The sequence below is a fragment of the Theropithecus gelada genome, chromosome 1 (assembly GCF_003255815.1).
Source record: "Theropithecus gelada isolate Dixy chromosome 1, Tgel_1.0, whole genome shotgun sequence".
In the NCBI taxonomy this organism is placed as follows: Eukaryota; Metazoa; Chordata; class Mammalia; order Primates; family Cercopithecidae; genus Theropithecus; species Theropithecus gelada.
The window spans coordinates 26,953,718-26,966,035 of NC_037668.1; the positions used below are offsets into that span (position 1 = coordinate 26,953,718).

Sequence of the window (12,318 nt, forward strand, 5' to 3'; positions counted from 1 at the left end):
TCATAATAACTGTTTTAAAGTCCTCTGTGTTTTTTTTTTTTTTTTTTTTTTTTTTGAGATGGAGTCTCTTGTTGCCTAGGCTGGAGTGTAATGGCACGATCTCAGCTCACCGCAACATCTGCCTCCTGGGTTCAAGCAATTCTCCTGCCTCAGCCTCCCGAGTAGCTAGGATTATAGGCATGCACCGCCATGCCTAGCTAATTTTTGTATTTTTACTGGAGAAGGGCTTTCACCATGTTGACCAGGCTAGTCTCGAACTCCTCACCTCAGGTGATCCACCTACCTCAGCCTCCTAGAGTGCTGGAATTACAGGCATGAGCCACTGCGCCTGGCTGTCCTCTCTGTTAATTCTAACATCATGTTAGGTCTGGTTCAATTTTGATTAACTGATTATTTCTCCTCTTTATGGGTCATCATTTCCTGGCTCTTTGCCTATTTGGTATTCTTTAATTGGACGCAGGACATTGTGAAGTTTACCTTTTTGCATGCTAGCTATTTTTAAATTCCTTTTTTTCCCTTGCCAGCAGGAAGTTATATTTTATAATTCCTATAAATCGTCTTGAATTTTTTCTGGGGTGCACTTAAGTGACCTGTAAACAGTTGGATCCTTTTGGATCTTGCTTTTATGAACTTTTACGTGGTTCAGGAGTAGTGCTCAGTCCAGGGCTGATTATATCCCGTTACAAAAGCATTATGAATTATGAATCATTCCAGTCTGACTGGTGCGAACAGATACTGTTTTCTGCACTGTGTGAGTACCAGACGCCGTTCCATGATTTTCTTGGATGTTTCTTTCCCTGGTACTAGTCAGCTACTCTTTTCACAATCATGCACTGACTAGTGCTCTGCTGAATACTGGTGGCAGAACCTGTTCATATGCCCAGATTCTCTCTCTGCTTAGTTATCTTCTCACTGGATCTTTGTCCTATGAACTCTGTCTTGCTCTCCCCAGACACTTAGCTTCACTTCCTCAATTCAGGGAGTCTGCCACCAATCCTTTTCTTTGTGCCTAGCCTGGAAACAATTCTGCACCAGGCTGGCTTTCCCTTCCATCCCACATGGAACTGGGGGTTCAGTGTAACTGAAAACATTTGGGCCAATACATTCAGTTTGAACCAGTTGATTTGCATGTCTGTAAAGGAGTCTGGAAAATGAACCCTAGGGCTAATGTGAATGGTGGACAAAATCAGATCTAGAAGTACTGAATGTATCATAAGCTAAGCAGAATTTTTTAAACTAGCAGCATTAGTGATTCAGGTGGAATTTCTTCCTCTTCCCTAGGTTCAGTTTCTGGCGAAAGCATGTAGTTTGTTTTGTTTTGTTTTGTTTTCTCACTGTCAACATAACCTCATTTGTTGCATCTGTTGGAATGTTTATTACTCACTTGGTGAGTCTGGTCTACATAGAGATTCAGCATCCAGGAGCAGGGCCACTGTGAGCCTGTCAGTCAAGGAAATGTGGGAAAGAAAAATCCCATTGGGGTTTATTTATTTGTTTGTTTGTTTATTTATTTATTTGTAGAGGAGTCTCACTCTGTCGCTCAGGCTGGAGTGCAGTGGTGTGATCTCTGCTCACTGCAACCTTGGCTAACTGCAACCCCGGCTCACTGCAACCCCCGCCTCCCAGGCTCAAGTGATTCTCCTGCCTCAGCCTCCCCAGTAGCTGGGATTACAGGCACCCGCCACCACGCCCAGCTAATTTTTGTATTTTTAATAGAGACGGGCTTTCACCATGTTGGCCGGGCTGGTGTCAAACTCTTGACCTCAGATGATCCACCCACCTCCATCTCCCACAATGCTGGGATTACAGGCGTGAGCTGCAGAGCCTGGCCTAAAAATATTACTTTTGCAAGGCACAGTACAGGTCCCGGAAGGCTCTCACCCACTTTCCCACCCTTTCCCAACCTTGTCTCCTGCTTTTGCCTTCTATTCTCCTTGACAGGTCTGGGATCACTGCATCCAGGGCTTGCTTTGCCTTCTATTCTCTGGAGGGAGCACTTAGGCACTTGGGTGCCAGACTGCTGCTTGGAACCACTGAGTGGCCAGCACTGGTGTAACTGCAGGCCACGGCGTCTGAATCCTCAGGGATCTGCCCTTTACCCAGGTCAAAGGTCCAAGGGCTCTCCTCACAGCTTTCTGCCAGCCCGCTCCAGATATACACATCTTCTTGGAGGTTCAGTTTCTGCCCAAGACCCAGCACATATGTCATGGAGCAACCGTGACTTTATGATTTTTTGTCTGGACTTCATGGATCCAACAGGAGTATAGACGAATGTGAAAAGGTTACAATTCTAAAGGTTATAAACCCATAGAAACACACCAGAACTTACCTCCCACTCTGGAAGGTGAATGGTGTGGGCTGGAGGGGTTGTTGCTGCCCTTCAGGCCAAGCACTAATTCCTCCAGTATCACAACCCTGCCCTCAAGGCAGACACGTTGATGACGAGACAATGTATTACCATTACGCTTGTAATCCCAGTGCTCTGTGAGGCTGAAGTGGGTGGATCACCTGAGGTACGGAGTTTGAGACCAGCCTGATCAACATGGGGAAACTCCCGTCTCTCCTAAAAATACAAAAGTTAGCCGAGCGTGTTGTGCACACCTGTAATCCCAGCTGCTCGGGAGGCTGAGGCAGGAGAATCACTTCAACCTGGGAGATGGAGGTTGCAGTGAGCCGACATGGCACCACTGCACTTCAGCCTGGGCAACAGCGAGATTCCATCTCAAACAACAACAACGAGAACAACAAAAAACAACAAGAACAAAAGAAAAAACATATCTATCTATCTATCTATCTATCTATCTATCTATCTATCTATCTATCTGTTCTTATTTGGTGTGAATATGGAATATTGACTCCATATCCTTGGCTTGAGATCCAGATGCAGCTTCAGGTTGGTTTTCTCAGGCAAATCAACTTGTTCCATATCTGTGCTCTGAGACGGAGGGCAGCCAAGCAGGACCCCCAGGAAATAACTCCTGAGTTTTCAGAGATGTAATCACATTGTCAGTCCATGGAGAAATTCCGGCACTGGAAGAGAATGAAGAGAACTTTGTGAGATTTCCTATCTAAAACTTCACATTGTTGTGTCACCCTCAACCTCCCTTGCTGAAATGACTGCCCGGTGGCAAATGTGCCCTTCCCTCCTCACCACTCTGACTCGCAGGACAAGGAATGAGGTTCGCTGTGAGCAGGTTTGTTGATTAGCAATGGCATTCCTTTCATGTTTCTTTAGAATCACCTACGTATTTCCAACATTCAGGAAAGCAAGGGTGTTGTCGCCCGATTTCAAACCGGGAATCTTTCACACGTGAAGCGAACATGTCATCACTCCACTACACAAACCCCTCCCAGCTCCTGGCACAAGACACATTCCTGAAAATGTTACCATTTGCTGTTTTTAACTATTAGAGTTTCCAATATAAGAAATTCGACTGCTTTTCAAAATTTGAGTGAAAAAGATGCCAGGAATCACAATCCCTCAGGCAGACAGGCCGAACCCTCATTTATAGTTCCGTGCCTAGCCCCGAAGCCAAGACCCTAGGGACCCCCAATCTGGCTTCAGCATGCCGCATCTCATGCAGGGTTTCCAGGAACTGTGTTTGGGAAATTTCCCGGCTGACTCTTTCTGGCTCCCAGAAGCTTCAGGAGCTGGTGGGTTTTGAGCGTTGGAGCCCTGAATGCTCCGTGCCACACAGGAGTGTGGAGCTGCCCCTGCAGGGCTGCTGACTGCGCCTCAGGGCCCTTTTCCCTGGTGCTGGCCATCAGGGCTCTTGGCTCTTGACAGGAGAGCATGCTTCAGGTCCTCCCAGGAACCATAGGACCCTCCCTGCCTGCCCTTCCCTCAGGCCGAGGGCCCTTACCCACAAGCTTTTCCTTGCCAGCCCTTTGGCCTCAGCACTTCGAAGTCTTCCAAAGCGGATCCTTCACTGCCACTCTCGCTTAGTCTATTCGACTCAGTTTAGGCTGTATTTATTCGCACATTGAAGTTTTAGCAGGTACTGTAGCAAAGCCTGTGTCTCAAGGCATTTGACTGTTTGAAAATACAGAACAAACTGTGCTTCTTGGCCTGCATTGAATTGGTTGGAAGAGCAGGCCACAAGTTTTATAGAACACAAGGGTTTCAGAGCCATCACCGCTGAAGGACACAGGAGCAGCCTATTCAGATTTCATCATCACAGGATCTCCACCTCCATCTTGAGATTTTTTTTTTAAGGGCAGTTTTAGTGCATTCTTTCATAATCCTTGAAACTTCTTATTTGCCTTTTTGATGTTCCTGCTCAACAGGTCTTGAAGTGAATTGTAACAAAGAGGTAAGGGCAGTTTTCAGAGAAACGCAGTGTCTGTGAAGTTTTCAAGTTTGTCTCACAGCAAAAGGTCAACAGGCAGAATTTCCTTTTGCTGAAAGATGTTAATGTTGTTCCTAAGGTGTTCTTTAGACATAAGTGTAGAAACAAATTTGGGGAAGAAAGTGCCATTTTCTCCAGCAGTTGCTTTTCTTACTGCAGTGGTTACCATGTTTCCTTCACATCCAAAGTTCGAATGCTCCCACGCTGGGGAAAGTGACTGAATGTTCGCTGGAAGCCAGGCTGCAGTGTCCAGCTTTGTTCTGCTTTGGTTCAGACTGGAGACTGGGACTGGACTGGACTGTGTCTCCCTCACTAGAGACTGGGAGCCCAGTTCCAGATGAGGCAGGCATCATGGGAACTTTTGATTAGGCAATTTTGTGGCATCTTTTTCTGCTTTCTTCCCTCTGAAATCTCTCTCTCTCCCTCTCCACTCACCCACAGGAGAGGATTCACCGTCTTTCTGACTCAGAACATTTTGGGGTCCTTCCTGGACAGAAAAATAAGGCAATTGCCCTTTTCCCTACAGGAGCAGAAAGGGCTGCAGGTATCTGGAGACCCATAAACTCACTTCGTGGGCCACTGCACATCTGTGCCCTGTGGGATCCTGTCATACCCAAAAGTGTGCGTCTTGAAGCTTCTCTGCCGACTGAACAGGAAGTGTGGGGTTCCTGACTCTTCCAGAGGAGCCACACAGAGAGGTCTTAGCATGTCTCTGGACCTTGAGCAGAGGCCAGAAAGAGGCTTGAAGGTGAGGGCAGAGCCAAGAAAGGGTGGAAAGACAGGCCAACCCACTCTCCCAAGGGTACCTTCTTCAGGACAGTCATTTACTCTAATTCAGTGATCAGGAAAGGAGAGGATTGTGTAGAGCAACATCTTTACTTCAAAACACGAATTCCTGCCTAGATGTGGAATCCGAGTAAAATATTGGCATTAAAAAGAACTCTGGTTGGCTGGGCAAGGTGGCTCATGCCTGTAGTCCCAGCACTTTGGGACGCCTAGGCAGGCTGATCCCTTGAGCTCAGGAGTTTGAGACCATTCTCGGTAAAATGGCAATATCCTGTCTCTGTGGTGGTGCCCCTGTGGTCCTAGCCACTCCAGAGGCTGAGGTGGGAGAATCACTTGAGCCCGGGTGTTTGAGGTAGCAGTGAGCCATGATCACGCTACTGCACTCCAGCCTGGGTGACAGAGGAAGACTTTATTTTAAAACAAACAAAAACCTGCGATTTGTTTTCTCTGTGTATTGCAAGGATGAGAACAAAAGAGTTCCAACTAAGATGGAAACAGTGCAGATGCGAAAGGTTTTAGGGGAAACCTGTGGTGTTCTGTCAGGGACCACGGGCCTTGCTTAAAAGAAATTTCATCCAGGCTGTCTGGTTTCCTGCATGTCTCTCAGGCCTGCTGTTGGTGGTCCCAGGGGCTGAGCGCTTAGCCCCTTCCCAGCTTGGGTGCCTCCCCTTTTGCCTTCTCCCAGCAACCTGGTCCACTCCCATGGCTCCTGTGGCCATCTCTCCACAGCCATGCTGTCACCTCGAAATGGGGCATCTCTAGATTGGTTTTTTTCATTAAACTGGGATATGAATACATTTATTAGGATGCTCACAAAATAAATGACACATGAATCAGCACTCTCCTCATGTGATAAAGAATACACATGACCCACACTGTGGCAGGAAACAGGGGTAAGGGCTATCAGAGCTGGGACTAAGTGTCCACTGAAGAAATCTCGATTCATCAGAGAGAGGTTGTTTCCTCGGATTCCATCATTTCTGCTGTCGCTACCAGCCAGGTCTCCACAATCTTCCCAGAATCCTTCATTCCAACACCAGTTCATGTTCTTTGCCCTTGCCACTCCGGACTCTTTCAAGACCTGAGTCCACTGACCCATGTCTCACTCACCCGCCTCTGAAATCCTGCATCACATCTGTTTGGTATGCTGCTGCCCGGCCGCCATCAGGGGCACAATTGTCAGGTGGAGGAAGAACATACATCATCTTACAAAAGCAAACAACAGGGCGACATTAGTAAATGACACTTGGACATAAACGAAACAACCTCACAGAAGACATGCTTCCTCCCAATATGATCCATAATCCCCTAGAAGCAAAGGAAACCCCTCGATCATTTTAACATATGAATGATTCTGTATGCCAGGCACAGGGTATATAGTGGGTGGTGTTTACTTCCATTGTACCCTGCACACAGTCGAAAGTTAGTGACTGGAAGCTAGAACCAGGTCCGTATCCCTGCTTCCATCAGGTTCTCCTGGCCCTTCCTGCCTTTGATGGTGCCACCACTGTACTTCTTCTGTTCTGAACATTTCTTCATTTTTCAATGGAGAGGATAAGAGGAGAAGGATGGCAGAGTGAGGGTGGGCAGGGAGAAGGGGGAAAACAACCCTGTAAAACAGAACAAATACTGTACAAAAGCCCAGAAACCAGACTTAGTACCATAATATTTTATAACAATAGAAAGCAGCTGAAAATAACCTCAGGGGGAGGAGTCAGCAGAGATTGTGCAGCAGAGGCCACAGGTTTAGACGCCACAGGTTTAGACTAGGAGCCTTTCAATGGAGTGCTGAATGGACTGAATCAGCCTTCTTTGATGGTGACAGAACAAGTGATGACAGGACTGGAGATCCCACAGGCCCGCCCCAGGGTCTGCCTGGAGTGCACAAACATTCTAGGCAGGCCCAGCACATTCGTGTCTTCACACAGCAGTGGGAGGTGCAGAATGCTCTCTAGCAACGTGCTGTCTGCAGCCACCACAGTGAACTCACAGATGCCTTTGTTGAGGGTTTTGATGGCCTCATTGGCTCCTGTCTGAAGCTGCTTGCGGTTCCAGTGGCTCCGCACTCCTCAGGGAGCACAGTGCAATTCAGAGCCTCTAGATCAGTTTTGACTTGTGCATCTGGCAGCCTTCGTGAGCACTGCGGGCAGGTTCACCTTTTGGAGAAACCTTCGGAAGACAACAGGAATGAAAAACGCTTGCTTGGCACTTCCCTGGTGGCCTAGTGGCTAGGATTCGGTTCAGCGCCATGGCCCGGGTTCGATTCCCGGTCATGGAATATGTGTTTTGTAAGGTATCCAAAAAGCAGGCGATCTTCCCCCATTTTGCTGGAACTTGTGATGTGCCCCGAGGCCCAGATGCAGGAGAGGTTCTGTAGTCTTGGGTTTCAGAAAACTCTGGTGAAGAAGGGGAGTTAATGGCGACCCTCTGCCGGTTTCTCATGCTCCCGACGGAAAACCTTGTTACCTACTCTTTTCTCCCTTGGGCACCCTAGCACTCCAGTTCTTTTCATATCTCCATTTCTCACACATCAGTATTGACTTCAGAGGTCGACTAAGCAGCTTGTTCAAGGTTATACAGCCATGCATTGATCCACACTTGGGTGGGGTTTCTGCCTTATTTGCTGGGCGGCCATTACTGACAGAATGAGTTCTGCGTCTGGTAATGGCTGCTTGCTGCTTTCAGAGTAACTCTCCCACAGATAACGACTATAAATTAGAAACATATATATATATATTTGAAGGTGCTGGAAGACTGAACAAAAGCAGGCAGACGTGGAAGAACGGCATGTAGTGAGTTTCCCATTTTGCAAACTTTTGGCAGAGAGCTGTTAACCGAAAAACCACAAAACTGGTGAGGTTACAGAGGAGAATTTATTTCTTATAAAGGGTTACAGCATGTAAGGTGGTCCTCCTGACAAGCTGGGAAACGCAGGAAGCCCAGAAGCAGGCACTTGGAGGCAGGGAGGGGCAAGACAGGAATTGAAGTTGAATGGGTTGGCCTAACATACATATTCAACAAGTTATAGGAGGATTCATGAATATTTATGAAGGGGATCCTGATGCATGCTTATTCAACAAACATTCATGTAATATACAACCTTGTTCACCTTGTTATGGATACTTAGCATTTAAATGCATTACAATTAGGCCTTATACGCAAAGGTCTTTTCAGGACACAAAGGCACTCAAATGCACAGATACTGTAAAACTGACAGAACCAGTCCATGGTGACTGGTCTTCTCATCAGAAGAAAGTTACTGCAATCAGTCTCTTGTCAGTCAAGGCTGTAGTTATGGCTTGTGGAACAGCGGGGTTCAGTATCTGGTGAGGGGTGAGCAGCAAGTGCTTCAACACTCCCTATTCTCAAGGCCAGTGCTTGTTTAGCTGCTAGAGAAAAACCTTGTGGCAGTTAGAACATAGTTTATTCTTTGCATGTAGGGGGTGCATGAGTTAACCCTTGCCCGGCATGGTGTCTTATTTATAATTTGGTGTCTTATTGCCATAAAGAGTCCATTCTGTCAGCCTTATGATCTCTGTGATAACATTAATATCAGTCAGTTTTGTCTAAACTGCAAAAGGCTGGGAATATAATAAGACTTTTCTGGCCTCCTGTTCCTTCTTGGCCTGGGACTCAGTTTTTAAGGTTTGCCTAGGGTCCCGTTGGCCATCGGGGGTCCATTTCGTCACTTGGGGGACTTAGGGTTTTATTTTTAGTTTATAGAACAAACTTTGCTCCACCTTACTTGGGTTAGCTAAATTACAATAGAAAACCAAACTGTCTTCCTAGGTTAAAGGAACAGAGGACAAAATTTAGACAACCACAGCAGTTGGAACATCAAGGGGTTAGGTGGAATCTCAGAAAAGAAACAGCACAGTAGGATGACTACAGCTAACAACAGTATATTGTACATTTCAAAGGAGCTAAGAAGAGAGAATGTGAAATGTTCCCAACACAAAGAAATGATAAAATGTTTGAGATGATGGATATCCTAAACATCCTGATTTGATCATTACACATTGTAGGCATGTATCAAAATATTATATGTACTCCCGTAAACATGTATAATTATTTTGTATCAATTAGAATATAAAACTTAAAAATAATAATAATAATCAAAGAGGGCAGGAGAGAACTTTTGGAGTTGGCAAATAGTTTTTTTTGTTTTTGAGATGGAGTCTCCCTTTGTTGCCCAGCTTGGAGTACAGTGGTGCGATCTCAGCTCACTGCAACCTCTATATCCTAGGTTCAAGTGCTTCTCATGTCTCAGTCTCCCGAGTAGTTGAAATTACAGGTGTGTGCCACGGTGCTGACCAATTTTTGTATTTTTGGTAAAGATGGTATTTCACCATGTTGGGCAGGCTGGTATCAAACTCCTGACCTCAAGTGATCCACCAGGCTGGGCCTCCCAAAGTGCTGGGATTATAGGTGTGAGCAACCGCACCCAGCTGAATAGTTTTATTGTGTACATTGTGGTGATGATTTAATGGGTCTATACTTACTTCCAAACTCAGCAAGTTGTGTTCATTACATATGTACAGCTTTTAGTATACCAAGCATACATCAATAAATTGTTTTAAGAAAAAAATAAAGGGCTGGGCACAGTGGCTCACACCTGTAATCCCAGCACTTTGGGAGGCCAAAGTGGGCGGAGCACGAGGTCAGGAGATCGAGACCATCCTGGCTAACTCAGTGAAACCCAGTCTCTACTAAAAATACAAAAAATTAGCCAGGCGTGGTGGCAGGCGCCTGTAGTCCCAGCTACTGGGGAAGCTGAGGCAGGAGAATCACTTGAACTGGGAGGTAGAGATTGCAGTGAGCCAAGATCGTGCCACTGCACTCTAGCCTGGGCGAGAGAGTGAGACTCTCTTCTCAAAAAAGAAAGAGAAAGAAAGAAAGAAAGAGAGAGAGAGGAAGGAAGGAAGGAAGGAAGGAAGGAAGGAAGGAAGGAAGGAAGGAAATAAGAAAATATAGTTATTGTAATTGTCCTGTGATGAATAGATGCCAAACAGAGACAAATACAAAGTCTAAGAAAACACAGAGTATTTGTTGATAAATAGATTTGTACAAGAATATTCATGTACAGCAGTCTTCTTCATAATAGTCCAAACTAGAAATAACCAAATTGTCCACCAACATATTCCAATATGTGGTGTATTCACATATTGGAATGACACTCACCAGTAACACCCAAATAAACCAGGTACATATAATAATATGGATACACTTCAAAGACATGAAAAAAACGCATAACACAAAAAATGAATGTATGTGAATTTCAAGAAGACAGCAACATAATCTATGATGATAAACATCAGAATAGTGATTAACTAATGGGAGAAGGGTTGGATTGCCTGGAAAAGGACTCTACGGACCTTTTTTAATTTTTTTAATTTTTTAAATATGAAAAAATAATTTTTATAGAGGTAGGGATCTTGCCATGTTGCCCAGTCTGGTCTCAAATTCCTGGGCTCAGTCAATCTTTCCACCTCAGCCTCCCAAGTGCTGGGATTACAAGCATGAGCTACCGTGCTGGCGTCTACAGGCTTTTCTGGGATGGTGGAAATTATCTATAACCTAAACATGTTAAGAAAGATGAATGCAGATACTATGAGGAACTGCTAAAGTACAGCTGAGATCATCTCATGCTGTACCCTTACCGTCTATTGGATATTATGGTGAAGGGCTTGAGGATAACACCATTTTCATATTATACTGGGATTATGCAGGATATTATGAACAGTGAGAAAAGTTAAAAGTTATGATTCATTGCCCAATTTTACTGCTGCTGACTCTCTAAGGCTTCTTGGCATTGGAAGAAACCAAGATTATTACTAATCTTCAGTCCTTGCTTGTACCTTGTAAAGTTTGTGTCTTCTAGATTACAATAATTCCATGTAAAGATGATGCTGGCACAAGGCTTTCAACCCATCCCCTCTTCTGACCCAGAAAATAAAGACATCCTGCCTTTGGGCCTTTTAGAACAGGTATCCAGAGAGTTTACCTCTCCACCGCTAGGCAGGGTCTACGCCCATAACATCAGCACGAAGCAGTTACAGAAGATGAACCTCCACCCTTCTGCAAGCCCCTTAAGATTAAGGAGGAGTATAGAATCTCTGATGGGGAAATGAGGTAGGAGACCAGTAGGACTTATTTTCCAGTCACCATCCCATTGAACAGAGCAGGATCTGGTCAAAACAGGGCACAGTGAAGAAGCCTGCTGGAAACCAGGAGATGATGATGAAAGTGACCTCTAGTTGCCCTCACTGCTTATGAGCATAAAGACACTACCACTGGGACATGGCCAGTTTACAAATGTCATGGCAACACACCTTGGCAATGACCTGGAAGTTACTTTATATGGTTCTGGAAACTCCCTGCCCCTTTTCCAGAAAGTTCTGAATAACCTACCTCTTAATTGGCATGTAATTAAAAGTGGGTCTAAATACAACTAACTAGCAGCCCACAGGCACCAACTCTGGGCACACTGCCTGTGGATTAGCCCTGCTCTGCAAGAAGCAGCACCAGTTCAATAAAAGTTGCTTTCTCTCATCAGCAGCTTGCCTTTGAATTCTTTCCTTGGCAAAGCCAAGGAAACTACAGTCTGGGAGAAATTTCCCAGGCTACAAACCAGCTTTGGGGCTCGCCTGCCCTGCGTCACTGTCATTGTTTCCTTGGGTTTCCCAGGAATGTACATGTGTGACACTGCTGCCCTGCTTATAGATCTGTTTTCTCGCAAGGAAACAGGAATATCTTGCCTGCGGCTTCCAGAGTTGAAGATACATGTAGTTTCACTACTGAGTGCTAACATTTAATTTTGGAATCAAGTGATGCGTTCAGACTGGTTGCTATCATTTTGTGGTATACATGTAATGAACACATTCATGATTGAGTTTCCTGCTTTTAGCTGGAGCAAGAAAGTTTTATAATTGTGATTTGTACAAAGAAATCATAGGCAAGAGAATGTGTGTAAAATAAACTTTATTGTCAGAGGTTTCTAAACGCTCATCCTTCAAGGAAAACGGACATACGCTGAAGAGTTGATAAACAGTCTACAGCAATGTTATTCTAAATCTGATTCCAAGTCCTTGCCATTTTCCTCCAGCTGCTGTTGACTCCAGTTACATATAGGTTGGGGAAAAGGGGATTATCTATGAATCTAGGCATCACTGTCTCTTGGGCA

General features: G+C 45.3%; 1 pseudogene; it reads right to left on the minus strand.

Moving 5' to 3' along the window:
• Positions 1-6,937: 6,937 nt before the first annotated feature.
• Positions 6,938-12,318, minus strand: part of LOC112621272 — a 6,284-nt pseudogene continuing 903 nt past the window's right edge.